We start from the raw sequence: 16,321 nt of genomic DNA on the forward strand, positions 1-16,321 counted from the left end.
ATAGATCAAAGAAGACTCAAATAATATTCATAGATAGAAGTGATCATTTCATCGGATCCCAACAAATACACCGCAAATAGTCATTACATCGAATAGATCTCCAAGAACATCGAGGAGAACATTGTATTGAGAATCAAATAGAGAGAAGAAGCCATCTAGCTATTGCCAACGGACCCGTAGGTCTATGGTAAATGATACGTCTCTGACATATCTATAATTAATGAAGTATTCATACCATGTTTACAACAATTTTATATGTTTTTTGTATGATTTGATTAGAACTAACTGATGTCTACTACACAACCTTCTTCTTGTAGACGTTGTTGGTCCTCCAAGTGCAGAGGTTTGTAGGACAGTAGCAAATTTCCCTCAAGTGGATGACCTAAGGTTTATCAATCCGTAGGAGGCGTAGGATGAACATGGTCTCTCTCAAGCAACCCTGCAACCAAATAACAGAGAGCCTCTTGTGTCCCCAACACACCCAATACAATGGTAAATTGTATAGGTGCACTAGTTCGGCGAAGAGATGGTGATAGAAGTGGTATATGGATAGTAGATAATAGTTTTTGTAATCTGAAAATATAAAAACAACAAGGTAACGAATGATAAAAGTGAGCATAAACGGTATTGCAATGCGTTGAAACAAGGCCTAGGGTTCATACTTTCACTAGTGCAAGTCCTCCCAACAATAATAACATAATTGGATCATATAACTATCCCTTAACATGCAACAAAGAGTCACTCCGAAGTCACTAATAGCGGAGAACAAACGAAGAGATTATGGTAGGGTACGAAACCACCTCAAAGTTATTCTTTCCAATCAATCCATTGGGCTATTCCTATAAGTGTCACAAACAGCCCTAGAGTTCGTACTAGGATAACACCTTAAGACACAAATCAACCAAAACCCTATTTTCACCTAGATACTCCAATGTCACCTCAAGTATCCATGGGTATGATTATACGATATGCATCACACAATCTCATATTCATCTATTCAACCAACACATAGAACCTCAAAGAGTGCCCCAAAGTTTCTACCGGAGAGTCAAGACGAAAACGTGTGCCAACCCCTATGCATAGGTTCATGGGCGGAACCCACAAGTTGATCACCAAAACATACATCAAGTGGATCAATAGAATACCCCATTGTCACCACGGGTATCCCATGCAAGACATACATCAAGTGTTCTCAAATCCTTAAAGACTCAATCCAATAAGATAACTTCAAAGGAAAAACTCAATCCATTACAAGAGAGTAGAGGGGGAGAAACATCATAAGATCCAAATATAATAGCAAAGCTCGCGATACATCAAGATCGTACCATCTCAAGAACAAGAGAGAGAGAGAGAGATCAAACACATAGCTACTAGTACATACCCTCAGCCCCGAGGGAGAACTACTCCATCCTCGTCATGGAGAGCACCGGGATGATGAAGATGGCCACCGGAGAGGGATTGCCCCCTCCGGCAGGGTGCCGGAATGGGTCTAGATTGGTTTTCGGTGGCTACGGAGGCTTCTGGCGGTGGAACTCCCGATCTATTGTGCTCCTCGATAGTTTTAGGGTATATGGATATATATAGGCGGAAGAAATACATTAGGGGAGCCACGAGGGGCCCACGAGGGTGGAGGGCGCGCCCAAGGGGTGGGCGCGCCCCCTGCCTCGTGGCTTCCTCGTTGATCCCCTGACGTGCACTCCAAGACTCATGTATTGCTTTCTTTCCAAAAATAACTTTTCCGAAGGTTTCATTCCGTTTGGACTCCGTTTTATATTCCTTTTCTTCGAAACCCTAAAACAAGGGAAAAAAACAGAAACTGGCACTGGGCTCTAGGTTAATAGGTTAGTCCCAAAAATCATATAAAATAGCATATAAATGCATATAAAACATCCAAGGTTGGTAATGTAATAGCATGGAACAATCAAAAATTATAGATACGTTGGAGACGTATTAGCATCCCCAAGCTTAATTCCTGCTCGTCCTCGAGTAGGTAAATGATAAAAACAGAATTTTTGATGTGGAATGCTACCTAACATATTTATCCATGTAGTTATCTTTATTATGGAAAGAATATTCAGTTCCATAAGATTCAAGAAAAAAGTTTAATATTGACATAAAAATAATAATACTTCAAGCATACTAACCAAGTAATCATGTCTTCTCAAAATAACATGGCCAAAGAAAGCTATCCCTACAAAATCATATAGTCTAGCTATGCTCCATCTTCACCACACAAAATATTTAAATCATGCACAACCCCGATGACAAGCCAAGCAATTGTTTCATACTTTTGATGTTCTCAAACTTTTCCAATCTTCACGCAATACATGAGCATGAGCCATGGATATAGCACTATAGTTGGTATAGAATGGTGGTTGTGGAGAAGACAAAAAAGGGAGAAGATAGTCTCACATCAACTAGGCGTATCAATGGGCTATGGAGATGCCCATCAATAGATATCAATGTGAGTGAGTAGGGATTGCCATGCAACGGATGCACTAGAGCTATAAGTATATGAAAGCTCAACAAAAGAAACTAAGTGGGTGTGTGTCGGTGTCAAAACCGGCGGATCTCGGGTAGGGGGTCCCAAACTGTGCGTCTAAGGCGGATGGTAACAGGAGGCAGGGGACACGATGTTTTACCCAGGTTCGGGCCCTCTTGATGGAGGTAAAACCCTACGTCCTGCTTGATTAATATTGATGATATGGGTAGCACAAGAGTAGATCTACCACGAGATCAGAGAGGCTAAACCTTAGAAGCTAGCCTATGGTATGATTATATGTTATTGTGTCCTATGGACTAAAACCCTCCGGTTTATATAGACACCAGAGGGGGCTAGGGTTACACAAGGTCGGTTACAAAGGAGGATATATCCATATCCATACTGCCTAGCTTGCCTTCCACGCCAAGTAGAGTCCCATCCGGACACGAGACGAAGTGTTCAATCTTGTATCTTCATAGTCCAACAATCCGGCCAAAGGATATAATCTGGCTGTCCGGAGACCCCTAATCCTGGACTCCCTCAGTAGCCCTTGAACCAGGCTTCAATTACGATGAGTTCGGCGCACAGTGTTGTCTTCGGCATTGCAAGGCGGGTTCCTCCTCCGAACATATCACAGAAGAGTTTGAATACCAGGATAGTGTCCGACCCTGTAAAATAAATTCCACATACCACCGTAGAGAGAATAATATTTCCACAAATCTTAATCTGCTGACACGTTTTGGCAACATGACATTATGCTATGGCCCGGTGATTATTCGAACCATTTCCTTTAACTAGCCCAGCACATAACGCGAGGCAGTTTTTTGACACATCTTGTCAAAGCAGAGATCGTGTCCCCTTATCACGGGATTCTCATCAATACGGGCGTGGGTAACCCAACTGCGCCATCGATTATGGCGCTTGGGGGATAAGTGAGTTTTACCAGTCTGGTGGGGACGCATAGTTTCGTTCGCCCATATAAAGGGGTAAGGATTCACCTTTTCATCCACGCCTTCTTCCTCCTTTGCTCATCCATTTTCGCACACTTGAGCTCCAGCGCCCAAGTCCACACTTCCCACCTCAACCTTCTCCAACCATGTCCAGAGCGGGAGGCATGTGGATGGTCTCCTCCGTCACGGAGGGACAAATCAAGAAGCTGAGGAGAGCCGGATACCTGCCCGACGACATCGCGCACCGGCTCCCAGATGAGGGGCAACTCATCCCCACCCCCAGGCCCCATGAGAGGGTAGTGTTCCTTACCCATTTCCTCCGCGGACTGGGATTCCCTCTCCACCCATTCGTCTGGGGGCTCATGTTCTACTACGGCCTGGATTTCCACGATCTAGCCCCGAACTTCATCCTCAACATCTCGGCATTTATCGTCGTGTGCGAGGCCTTCCTCCGCATCAAGCGCCACTTCGGCTTATGGCTGAAGACCTTCAATGTCAAGCCGAAGGTAGTGAGCGGCCGCCAGGCGGAGTGCGGAGGCGCCATGGTGGGCAAGATGCCTGTCGGGTGGTAGGTGTGACATATGCCAACGGGTGGCTTATCATTGTGGGAGCCAGTAAGACGTCGCCAGTGCCTGGAAACAGGATGAGGCGAAGACATGCACGCCGGCGAATCTTACCCAGCTTCGGGGCTCTCCGTGGAGATAACACCCCTACTGCTGCTCTACGGGGTCTCCGCATGATCACTAGATGGACAAGTAGCTACACAATGCTCCTTGAGCTGTTCGGTGGGAGGAGGAAGAAGGGCACGGCTAGCTTGCTTCTTCAACTCGTGTGGTGTCTAAAACTAGCTAGGGGTTCCAACCCTTTGCATGGGCGCCCCGGGGGGTTTATATAGGCCTACCCCCCCGGGGGTACAATGGTAATCCGACTGGGCGCGGGGCCCAGCCGTCTGTGACTGCGCTCGCCGGCTTCTGCGCCGGCTGCTGGGGCCCGCCGACTGGTGGGTCCCGCCGGCTGCCGGCCCCTCGGTCGACAGGCAGGCCCCACTGTCCAGGACCTGGTCGGCGGCTGGTTAATGTTGCTCTATCTGATGACGAGGGCTTCGTCGAGGTAAGCGTGGCTACAGTGCCGCCGTCCGGCGGGCGATCGCTGTAGCCTTACCGCGTCTTGTCTCCTTAATGGGGCGTCTCCTTCGAGAGGGGAAGCGAGCCGGCTGCGGGGAGCCGGCCCCGTCTCGGGCCGACTGGGGGAGGCTTGGCCGCCTTCGGGCGTCTCTCTGCCCGAAGGGGCCCACCGCCCATGGGCCGCGCTGGCGGCCCGTCGTGGGTGACATCAGGGTCAACATGGCAACAGTGCCGCGCCGGACGGGTCATGGCCACTCCGTACGGCGCACTGCGCCAGGCGTGCTCCAGGATTCGGGGGTGGCAGGCTTTACTGTAGCCACGCCCCGTCTCATCGCCGCTAGGTGGATGCAAACTTTGAGGGTACGGTCTCGACCGCTTTATGGGAGCCGGCTTCTTGGAGTCGGCCTCCTCGCGGCCGGCTTCTCGAAGTCGGCCCTCCCATGGCTTTCTTCATGAGGGCTAAAGTCGGGACGCCTTCCGAAAGCCGGCCTGGGTGACATCCAGCAAGGGGAAGGCGGCCCCATGTCTTGGACTCTTGAGAGCCGGACGGTCTCGTAATTTTTTTTTGAAGGGCCAAGGGAAGCCGGCTAGGCTACCCATGGCTATTTACTCCGACAGTAGTCCCCGAAGCCGATCGAGCTTCGAGGCGGACAAAGGGACAAGAAGCTTGGTCAGCTTCCTACCCTGAAGAGCCGGCTTTGCTGGTGTATGCCGATTTCGGGGAGCCCTGCGTCTTGCAGGCGGGAAAGTGGGTGACCCGTGTGCTGACCGCGGGCCCTCCTGCGGGCCACGTGGCAGCGAGACCCTGCCAGCGCACGCGCGCGACAGGATGCCGCCGCAGGCCCGGGCCCGCCACTCCTAGGCCTCGGCCCGAACGCTGATCTTCTGCGGCCCAGGTGGACCGCTCGCCTTCCCGTGGCGATTTTATTTCGCCGTTAGGGTGCAATAAACGCGGGACGTGGGGGAGTGGGCACGATCGATCCCCACGTTTCCCCACGCCACGCCTCCTCGGCTCCGTCATGCGAGCCTATAAGTAGGGGGAGGAGGGGGGGAGACAGAGGTTTGCACGCTCTCTCTCGCTCCGCCCCTTCTCGTCCTCCTTTCTTCCTCTCGTTGCCGCTGCAGCCTCCCGTCTCAGCGCCGCCGCGCCGCCACATCGTCTTGCTCCCATGGCGCTGTCGAGCTCGTGGGATGGCTCCAACGTCCATGAGGACCATGTTGAGTTCCTCCGCCAGACTCGGCGCCTGCCCGACGCCAACCTCATGCGGGTCCGCCTGGCGCCAGAGACGGAGATCTCGCCGACACCGGAGGAGGGCGAGCGGGTCGTCTTCCGCTCGCACTTCCTGCGCGGCTTCGGCCTTTCGGCAAGCGGATTCCTGCGCTCCTTCCTCGAGTTCTACAATCTTCAGCCGCATCACCTCACGCCCAACACGGTGATGCTGCTGTCGGCCTTCGTCTCTCTCTGCGAAGGTCTTGGGGCTGCTCCCCACGCTGGAGCTCTGGGGGGAATTCTTCCAGAGAAAACTCGGCACCGTCGTCGCAGGCGTGCCCGCCCCCTGCGGGGCCTTCATCGCCATGAGGAGGTCGGGCGAGAACAACCCGTTCCCGTCCACCCCCCTAATCCAGTCGGTGAAGATCTGGCAGAAGTCGTACTTCTACGTGAAGAACGTCGCCCAGCAAGGAGACCACGTCAACCTGCCGGCTTACGTAGCCGGCCCGCCGGCTGGGAGGCAGCCCTCATGGAGTTTCCGGTCCAGGTCACTGTCTCAGGCCGGGAACGCTTCCGTCTCCCGGCTTCGGGTGATGATCCAGTCGGAAGGCCTGAGCGGGGCCGACTTGGTGGCCGCCTTCGTGGAGCGCCGGATACTTCCTCTCCAAAGCCGGCCCAGCATGATGTGTCAGATGAGCGGCCGCTTCGACCCAAGCCGGCTGAGTACCAGGGAGATGCCTCATGCGGAGGTGTCGTACATGGTAAATCATATCTCCAATTGCAAGCTCGCCGAGGACTGGCGATACGGCAAGGTGCTGTATTCTCGCGCCAATCCTCCGGCCATGGTAAGCTTTCCTCTCTTTCTTCTTTTTGTTGGTAGCCGGCTTTATGATGGCCGGCTTCTGATCGGTCGGTTCTTCTTAGCAGAACCCCCTTCTTCCGCCGACGACCGGGGCAGCAGGGATAGAACGCCAGTACGTCCCTGACCGCACGGTGGACGACGTCGACGACCCGGATTTGGGGGCGGCCGCCATGGAAGATGCCATCGTGGGGGACGACGCCGAGCCCGAAGGCACAAGGCTTACCGCCAACTTCGAGGACTGGCCGGATGATGCCAAAGCCGAAGTCGCCCCGCGTCGCCAGCCGGCGGCCGACCATCAGGGCGCGGGCTTGTCCACCGCGCCGGCTGCCAGCGGCGGCGCACAGAAGCGCCGGGCCGCGTCAACCCTCTTCGGCAGTCGGCCGAAGAAGTCCAAAGACTCCACCACGGCGACCAGACGAGATGAGGCGGCCGTGAAAGCGCCCCGCTTTCGCAAGGCGGTGAAGCAGCCTCAGGCGGTCTCAGCGGAAGTCGTCGATTGCCTGGTCGCATGCTTTTCATCGTTCTCTCCTGTTCGAACATTCTCCCTAACCTTTTCCCGCTCGCTGGACAGGGCGCCGCTTTCCCTTGAGCGGGGTCCGAGCGGCTCCATAGTTGGGCCGACTGGAGGGTCTTCGGGCTCCCGCCGCGTGGACCCCTGCGCCTACCTCAGGGAGGCCACGGAGCGGAAGGCCCGTGAGGCGCGGGAGGAGCGTGAGGCGGCGAAAAAAGCGGCCGCCCAGGCGGCGAGGGAGCAGGCCGACGCGGCAGCCAAGGCCCAGGCGGAGGCGGCGACCGTGGAAACGGAGGCGGAGGGTTCGCGTAACCAGCCTCCGCTGCTCGCCATTCCCCTCCGAGCCGTGGCCCCTGACACCCCATTGCCCCTGGCGGAGGAAATCGTCCAAGACCCGCCACTGATGGAGAGGAGGGAGGACCTCGTGGTCTTTGCGGGGAGGGCGCCGCCGGCAGCGCCAACCGGAGTGGGCCAAGGCGGCCAATCATCAGCGGCGCCAGAGAAGCCGGCCGGGGGTGAGCCGGAGGACGGAGCCGGCTCCGAGGTGCAGCTGGTGACGCGTCGGCGCACAGGGGGAGGCGCCACTCCGCCGGAGTCGCGCCGAGTTGCGGGCGCCGGCCAGTCGGCGGAGGCTCTGGAGGCGGCCAGCACCGCCACGTCCGAGTGGACTCCCAGCGGGGGGACTGGCGAGCTGAATGTGGCGGCTCAAGAGGTCCGGAGCCGGCTTCAAGCTCAGGCCGCCCTGCTGCAGTAGTACACCCAGGAGTTCCTGTTGACGCGGGCCGCCATCCGGGTGAGTCTTTCATTCTTGGCCGCTTTGGTCTCTTGATTTCTTCCGTGGGGGCGCGTCAGCGCACCCACTGGGTGTAGTCCCCGAGATTCGGGCCGACTGCTGAGCAGTCGGGTCGGATCTTTCTTGACGACTACCTTATTTTTGCTTCATGTCTGAACTTCCAGGAATATCATAACTCCCGTGCTGCCGCCTTCAACTCCCAGGCTCAGGAGTTGGGTCGGAAGACCGACGACCTGGCCGACAGCCGAAGTAAGTGCTTGATCTTGTCTGTCTCCTGTGGGGGCGCGTCAGCGCACCCACTGGGTGTAGTCCCCGAGATTCGGGCCGACTGCTGAGCAGTCGGGTCGGATCTTCCTTGACGACTTTTTCCTTATTGGTTTTTTTTCTTTCGTCTTTCGTGCTTTCAGGGGCCAACGCCGACTTGAGGAGGGAGCTCGGCGAAGCGCAGGCCGCCCCTCGTACCAAGGATGCTGAGTACGCTGCCTTGGTCCGGGAGCGTGACCGCCTGGCCAAGAAGCTGGCTGACTAAGAGGCGAGCCACAAGGCGGCCCTGCAGAAAGCGCAGGATAGCGAGGCCGCCCTGAAGGCAGAGTTTGAGACCGAGGCGGCGAGCTGGGCTGAGACCCGGCGAGCGCTGGATGAAGGCTTCGGCCGCATCGAGGACTTGATCGACGGTAAGCCGCCTTCCTCGCTCCTCTCCTGCGCCTTGCCGCCTGGTTTTTGGCCTGACTTGTGTTGCTGCCTATTTTCTTGTGCAGAGTACTTTCCCGGCTACTCCGCCTTTGCTGCCCAAACCATCGAGGCCCATCGCGAGGCGCGTCGTCAGGCGGGGGTCAACATCGCGTCGGACGCGAATCAGACGCTTGAGGAGCAGCTCTTGGCTGTCCAAGCGCGGCTGCGGCCGGCTCACCGGATGCTTCGCCGGCTCCAACGTGCCGGGGCGCAGGTGTTGGCCGCCCTCTGGCCCGACGAGACGATCCCCCGCACCCCAAGCCGGACTGCCGACTGGCTGGAGGTCGCAGTCGGTCGCTTTGAAGCTTGGAAGGCGTCAGCGGCCCGTCTTGGAGCCGGGCGGGCATTGGAGTTCGTTCGAGCTTGGTACCCAGGGCTGAACCTAGACCAGCTGCGCACTTGGCGGCTGGAGGCCGACGCGGAGCTGGAGGAGGTGCGGCCGGCTATCGCCCTGCGTGCTTCGACTATCGCCGAGTGCACCGACATCAGCGTTTTTGCACCTGAAATCAATGATGACGGCGTTGCCCAGTCGGAGGAGTGGTTTGGGCTGAACCCGGCGGTGGGCGAGGACTCGGCAGAGGAGATCGCCTCCAGCAACGAGGGCAAGGATAGCGAAGAAGAGGACGGTGAAGACGTCGAGCTGGCTAGTGGAACAACCGGCCGGCCTCAGGCTGACCGTGCCTCCAGCAACGAGACGTGTGGAAGCGCTCCCTCTGCGGGAGGCGGTGATCAAGCCGAGGTTCGCCAGCCAGCCACTCCTTCAGCCGGCACAACCGTCTCCGCCGACCAGCCCGGCTCGTCGGTCGCTCCGCCAGCTTGACCTACCGTCCTTATTTTTCCTACTTGTTGCCTTTTGAACAATCTTTATTAAGCTTTCGCAGTTCCACCCACTGGGGGTGTATCCAAACTATGTTGAATGCTGGCCTCTTGGAGGTCTTTTATGTAAATATTATTATGTGCATGTTTGGTTTCCATTCGCGTATGCTTTTTATCCTTAGGCTTTTTCCTTTGCCGCCTTCCCTCTTTGGGGAGGCAAGTACTCGAGCTTTCTTGGATTGAAGTGAAGTGAATGGAAACCGGCCGGCCGGCTACTTTGGTAGTCGGTCGGTGATAGGCGGCAAACCAGCTTTCGTTATATTAGTCCATTGGTCCCTGGCCATTTTTCGTGTGGGCATCCTTTCCTGCTTTTGACTCTTGCCAGCCGGACAGCCGGTTCTTCGAACTGCTACTTTGGCAAGAGCTAAGCCTGGGTGTCGGCACACTACTTGTCTGACCGCGGGTAGGACTTCTAATATAACTCCAGTCGGCCAGTCCCCGGGCCGACTAGTCGAACCCGGTGCCGGACGGAACAAGTAAATGAAATGACAAGGTCTATCAACACACGGGAGAAGCGGGCGGCGCGTCTGTCCATTGCAAGGGTGGCATCCAGAACCAACGCATAAGAGTCGGGAGATGGCATCACCTCTGGGTGATCGGCCCGGCTCCAGCTGATAGGCTTTTCTGACCAGTGCTTGTGCTCGGCGGGGTTGGCAGCAACCATGCTGACTTCTTGGTTTTCTCGGCGTTTGCTGCGCCGGTCTTCGGGCTGGATTGTAAAGACGATATAGGAGGCATGCTCGTCGGGGAACTCATCATGCACGGCTCCGACTGCGGGCCGAGCGGACGGCACCAGCGGAACCGGAGGCGGCGGGCCGGCAGGCGGAGGCGGCACGAGCCCTTCGCCTTTGGAGATTCGGGTGAGCCAATGGCACCTCCGGGTTGTGTGGTTGGATGGCTTCGCGCCGCTGTGGAACTTGCACGGGGCGTCGAGAGTTTGCTCGTAGGAGAAGGCCGGCTGCCAAGCCGGCCTGCCGCCCTTGGGTTTCTTGGGCGCGGGCCGCCCTTCGGGCGGCACGTCTTCAACTGTGGCCACCTGCCGACTGGTGGGAGGCGGCGCGGGGCCCTTGCGCTTGTGGTCGTTCGAGTGTGGGCGTCGGCCGGAATCTCCAGCCGGCGTCTTGGGCGCCGGGTTGCGTACTTTTCCGGACGCGTCTACCCGGAGCTCGGTCTTCATTGAGGAGTCGGCGGTGGCGTACTTGTCCGCTATGTACAGAAGCTCGTCGAGGGTAGTCGGCTCGTCGCAGAGAAGCTTGTGCTTGAGGAGGGTGCCTTCTCGGCACCCGGCTGTGAAGTATTCTATGGCTTGCACCTCGTGCACCCCTTCACAAGAGTTGCGGAGCTCGGCCCAACGCGTGAGGTAGTCACGAGTTGACTCAGCGGGGCCTTGTACGCACAAGGAGAGCTGTCTGGGCTTGGGAGCCCGCTTGTAGGTGCTGGTGAAGTTGCGGACGAAGGCTTCTGTGAAGTCTAGCCAGCTGTTGATGCTGCGTGGTTTGAGGCTGTTGAGCCAGGTCCGCGCCGTGCCTTGCAGCATGAGGGGCACGTACTTCACGACAACGCGCCGGTTGCCGTTGGCTATGCTAACCGCTGTGGAGTAGTCGATCAGCCAATCTTCCGGCTTCACGGAGCCGTTGTACTTGGGCGTGTCTCTTGGGAGCGAGAACCCTTTGGGGAAGGGCTCGTCGCGGATGCGGGGGACGAAGCAAGGCGGACCAACATCGTCTTCTTCTTCCAGCGCCAGGCGGTCGATCCGGTGGCGGGCGTTGTTTTCGCCGACTCCTTCGCGGCGACCTAGTCGGCCGCTGAGAGTCGGATGCGCCACCGGCGGAGGGGTGGGATATCTCTCTCCACGGGGCCGAGGCGGAGGCGGGTTGCCCTACCACTCCATGGCCCGAGGGTGGCCTTCCGCGTCTCGCTCGATGGAGATCCGGGTTTGGCTTCGGCTCGCAGCCGGCTCTTTCTCGCGCCGCGCGCGGTCTCTGCCCGCAGTCGGCGTCCGGGACGTCGCGCCGTGATCTCGGCGCGGGGGAGGGCTTTCCGCGCGGGCGTCGGCTTCGTGCCGCTGCGCGGCTGCATCGATCAGCTGCTGGATGCGTCGGGTCATGTGGGGGAGTTCTTCCGCCCCCAGTCCGTCTAGCTCGTCTACGGCCGCCTGGGCGGCGCGCAGGTTCTCGAGTGGAATGGCGTAGACTGGGCGGTCGACTCCTAACGTGTCGGCAACGACAGCGCCGCGCTGTCTGACAACGCCGACCCGGCTGGGCCCGCCTGGGGGCGGCGTGCCAAAGGCGGCGCGGTCGGCCTTGCGTCGGTGGGCCTCAGCGAGGCGTCTCATGGAAACCAATTTCCGGCCTTCCGCGAGGAGGGCGAGGCAGCGAGCCTCCAGTGCTTCAGCGTCGGCGTCGGCCGGAAGGGGGACGGACAAGTCGTGGACCGCCGCGTGTGGGGCGTCGTGGGCGCTCTCGTCAGCAGCGCCGTCGTGGCCGATGACCATCACCTCGGTGGTGACAGCGTCGCAGCCATCGGCTCGGGGAAGTGGGTCGTTGTAGATCGTGACTTTGGTGGGGAAGGTGTCGAACGAGGCCGTGTCGGAGTCGACAGGCATCGGATCGGTGGAGCCAACCGACTCCAGATCCACAGCAGGCTTGCCGGAGACATGGAGCCGGCCGAGGAGGTTGACGAGGTGGTCGGTGCCCGCATCGGAGGCGAGCTCGTCGGAGATGAGGGTCTCGTCGAGGAGATTGGCGAGGCTGCTCGCCGCGCAGATGCTGGTGACGCCTTGCAGCGCGTCGTGGCAAGCGCCATCGGGCGTGCCGGGCTGGCTACGCTCGCTGGGGAGGAAGAGGGTTCCCGTCCAGAACAGGTTTCCGGACGACGGTGCACCCCACCCCACGGTGGGCGCCAAATGTCGGGTGGTAGGTGCGACATATGCCAACGGGTGGCTTATCATTGTGGGAGCCAGTAAGACGTCGCCGGTTCCTGGAAACGGGATGAGGCGAAGACATGCACGCCGGCGAATCTTACCCAGCTTCGGGGCTCTCCGTGGAGATAACACCCCTACTGCTGCTCTGCGGGGTCTCCGCATGATCACTAGATGGACAAGTAGCTACACAATGCTCCTTGAGCTGTTCGGTGGGAGGAGGAAGAAGGGCACGGCTAGCTTGCTTCTTCTCCTCGTGTGGTGTCTAAAACTAGCTGGGGGTTCCAACCCTTTGCATGGGCGCCCCGGGGGGTTTATATAGGCCTACCCCCCGGGGGTACAATGGTAATCCGACTGGGCGCGGGGCCCAGCCGTCTGTGACTGCGCTCGCCGGCTTCTGCGCCGGCTGCTGGGGCCCGCCGACTGGTGGGTCCCGCTGGCTGCCGGCCCCTCGGTCGACAGGCAGGCCCCACTGTCCAGGACCTGGTCGGCGGCTGGTTATTGTTGCTCTATCTGATGACGAGGGCTTCGTCGAGGTAAGCGTGGCTACAGTGTCGCCGTCCGGCGGGCGATCGCTGTAGCCTTACCGCGTCTTGTCTCCTTAATGGGGCGTCTCCTTCGAGAGGGGAAGCGAGTTGGCTGCGGGGAGCTGGCCCCATCTCGGGCCGACTGGGGGAGGCTTGGCCGCCTTCGGGCGTCTCTCTGCCCGAAGGGGCCCACCGCTCGTGGGCCGCGCTGGCGGCCCATCGTGGGTGACATCAGGGTCAACATGGCAACAGTGCCGCGCCGGACGGGTCATGGCCACTCCGTACGGCGCACTGCGCCAGGCGTGCTCCGGGATTCGGGGGTGGCAGGCTTTACTGTAGCCACGCCCCGTCTCATCGCCGCTAGGTGGATGCAAACTTTGAGGGTACGGTCTCGACCGCTTTATGGGAGCCGGCTTCTTGGAGTCGGCCTCCTTGCGGCCGGCTTCTCGAAGTCGGCCCTCCCATGGCTTTCTTCATGAGGGCTAAAGTCGGGACGCCTTCCGAAAGCCGGCCTGGGTGACAGCTAGCAAGGGGAAGGCGGCCCCATGTCTTGGACTCTTGAGAGCCGGACGGGCTCGTAATTTTTTTTGGAAGGGCCAGGGGAAGCCGGCTAGCCTACCCATGGCTATTTACTCCGACAATGCCCAACATAACATGGCTCGAGGGCTCCTTCGTGGAGACCATAAAGGGGTGGCAATCGGGGTGGTTCTACATCACCGAGCCGCGTGACCCTAAATGGGCAGCGGCCCCCATCTGGCATCCCCACGCGGCTCACCTCCTGGCAAGAGAAGGGCCTGTCCTGGGGTAGTTCGGGAGAGCTGACCGGACTCCAAACGTGTATTCAAAACATGGTGAACAAGAAGCTCAAACTCGTCAACGTAGTCCAGGTCATGCACAGGATACTTGTTTTTCATAGTTTGACTCTATGCGGGATCTAAGCTCCTGTACCTTTGACAGGACTGGCAGGAGACGGCCGGACAGATCGACTGTCTGACTCCTTTGCCCGAAGGCCCAGCAGACGCTCTCCTGACAAAGATGCTGACTCCGGCTCCTTACAAGGTGCCGGAGAAGACCAAGAAGGCCAAGGGAACCCGAAAGAGTTCCCGACACCAGGCGTCATCGGACTCATCGTCCGATGAATCTGCGACACACTCCTTCCCCGAAGACAAGGAGGAAGAAGAAGATGCTCCCCCTTCAGTTGGGGGAGACAAGAAAAGGAAGGCCGCCCCAACTGGGGAGGCCGAAGGGTCCAAGAAGGGAAGGACTCTCCTTCCGGACAGTTCCACCACCGCCGCCAAAGGCGAAGACGAGTGGCTGCTCAGGGCCAAGCCCCTGGCGAAGTCGTAAGTATTCGGATACCAGAGTAACCCATACTATTCCCTTGTCGCACTGCTTCTCCTAACGCCCAGTATGATTATGCAGGCCGCCACGAGCCCGTATCGATGTATCGTCGGACGGCTCTCTGGGCTGATCGGATATGGATAGCGATCCACTTCCGACCGCCACCTCCCCTTGCCCTGCGGACGACGCTGAGGTATTGTCTCAAGAGGCACTAGGTCAAGGGGAGACACTCCCGGAGGCGCCTCAAGGCGACCTTCCGGACTCCGGGAGCAGAGGGAACAAGGCCTCTGTGGGCTCCAAGTTCGGCCCTCAGCCGAACACCGTGCCGGGACCTCTAGTGGTTCCGGACTCGGGCAGGCGGCCTCCTTCGAAGAGGGGCAAGATGCCTGTGCTGGTGACCTCTGTCCATCCAGAGGCGCCGGAGAATCTGCTGGGAGCGCTTCGCAGCACTTGCATCGACGAGGAGCACCACACTATTATGAGTGCGGTGGTCCAGAAGGTTCAGTCCGCCAAGAGTGGATTGACTGAAGCCTGTGCCAGCCTTCTAACAGGCTTTGAGGTAAGTGTTTAAAATATAGGAAAAATATTACCGCATAGACAGTAGCCCCTGATGATCTGTTCGGTGTTCACAAAGAAAAGCCGAACAGAGGATCAAACAATATTACAGGAGTCTAATATAAGTATGTCAATATGCATATGCAGGCTTCGCTGTTGGCCTCAGCCGCACTGACTGCGGAGGTTGCCACACTGAAGCAGGACCTCGAGGGGTCCAAGAAAGAGCTCGGCCTTGCCAAGAGGCAGCTCGAGGAGAACAAGGGTAAGTAATACCCTGTCTATAGATATGTATATATAAAAGGAGACGCGATTGCAAAATGACAGGATCATCGTATATTTGCCAGGGGCCACGACCGAGGTGGTGACCCTGAAGCAAGCGCTATCCAAGGCCGAAGATAAAGCGGCCAAGGAGCGCACCGAGCGGGAAAGGCAAGAGGCTCGGGTGGGCGAGGTGCAGCAAGAGCTCCAGGCACTCGTGACGAAGCACGAGGCGTTGGAGCTTGACTTGAAGACGCGAGAGTCTGAGCTTGCTGCGGCCCTCGAGAGCGCAAAGAGTGCCAAGGCCGAAGCCCACAAGGCCCTCCAGGAGATTGACGCGATGAAGAAAATAGTGGCGGGTAAGGCATTCTATATGCAAAGCAAGCATGTGAAAGTAAATTACCTGTTACTTACCCGAATCCGGAGCTCTCTAGGAGCATTCGCAGATTTGCCCCGCAGCGTGTCGGATGCCGCAACTTTTTACCAGGCCGAGGAGGGAAGCTCAACGGAGAAGTTGTTCTGGGCCCAATATACTGGAACCGAACACCCGGTGCCTATGAGCGACCAGCTAAAGCAGCTGGTCGAGCTACACAAGGCGGCCGAACAGGCCTTGAAGGGCTTTATAGTCCGGCTGTGGCCTGGCGACGCCCTTCCGAACAGCTACTTCGGCATGGTGAGGCGGATTGTGGGTGCCTGCCCATGGCTGGAAGTCGTCAAGCGGTCCGTCTGCATCGAAGGTGCACGCCGGGCTTTCTCCCGTGTGAAGGTGCAATGGGCCAAGCTAGACGCCGTGAAGCTGATCAAGGAAGGACCGCCGCAGGGCAAGGAGCATCGCACCCCCGAAATTTATTATGAGGGTGTCCTGAAGGGTGCCCGTCTTGTAGCGGACGAATGTCCAAAGGATGTAATATTTGAGTAAACTTGCTCGTGTGATCCTGTATGATAAAAACTTGTTTCATATGTGCTATGCAACGCTTGTTTGAATTTAAAATATTACCTTCTGTTTGGCTGTTTATCCAATCTGATAGATGGCTAGTCGTCGGATTCTGCCCTCATGCCGCGAGTGCTGGGGTGTTCGGGATGAACCTGAGCACTCTTGTTCCCATTTTTGGGTCCTTCGAGGGAGGTGCTCAGCACAGCGAACAAGGCAACCGGACTAATAATGCTTTATCACTCTCAC

This window comes from Triticum urartu, chromosome 5A (genome assembly GCF_056163025.1).
Source record: "Triticum urartu cultivar PI428250 chromosome 5A, HENAU_Tu73, whole genome shotgun sequence".
Taxonomy (NCBI): Eukaryota; Viridiplantae; Streptophyta; class Magnoliopsida; order Poales; family Poaceae; genus Triticum; species Triticum urartu.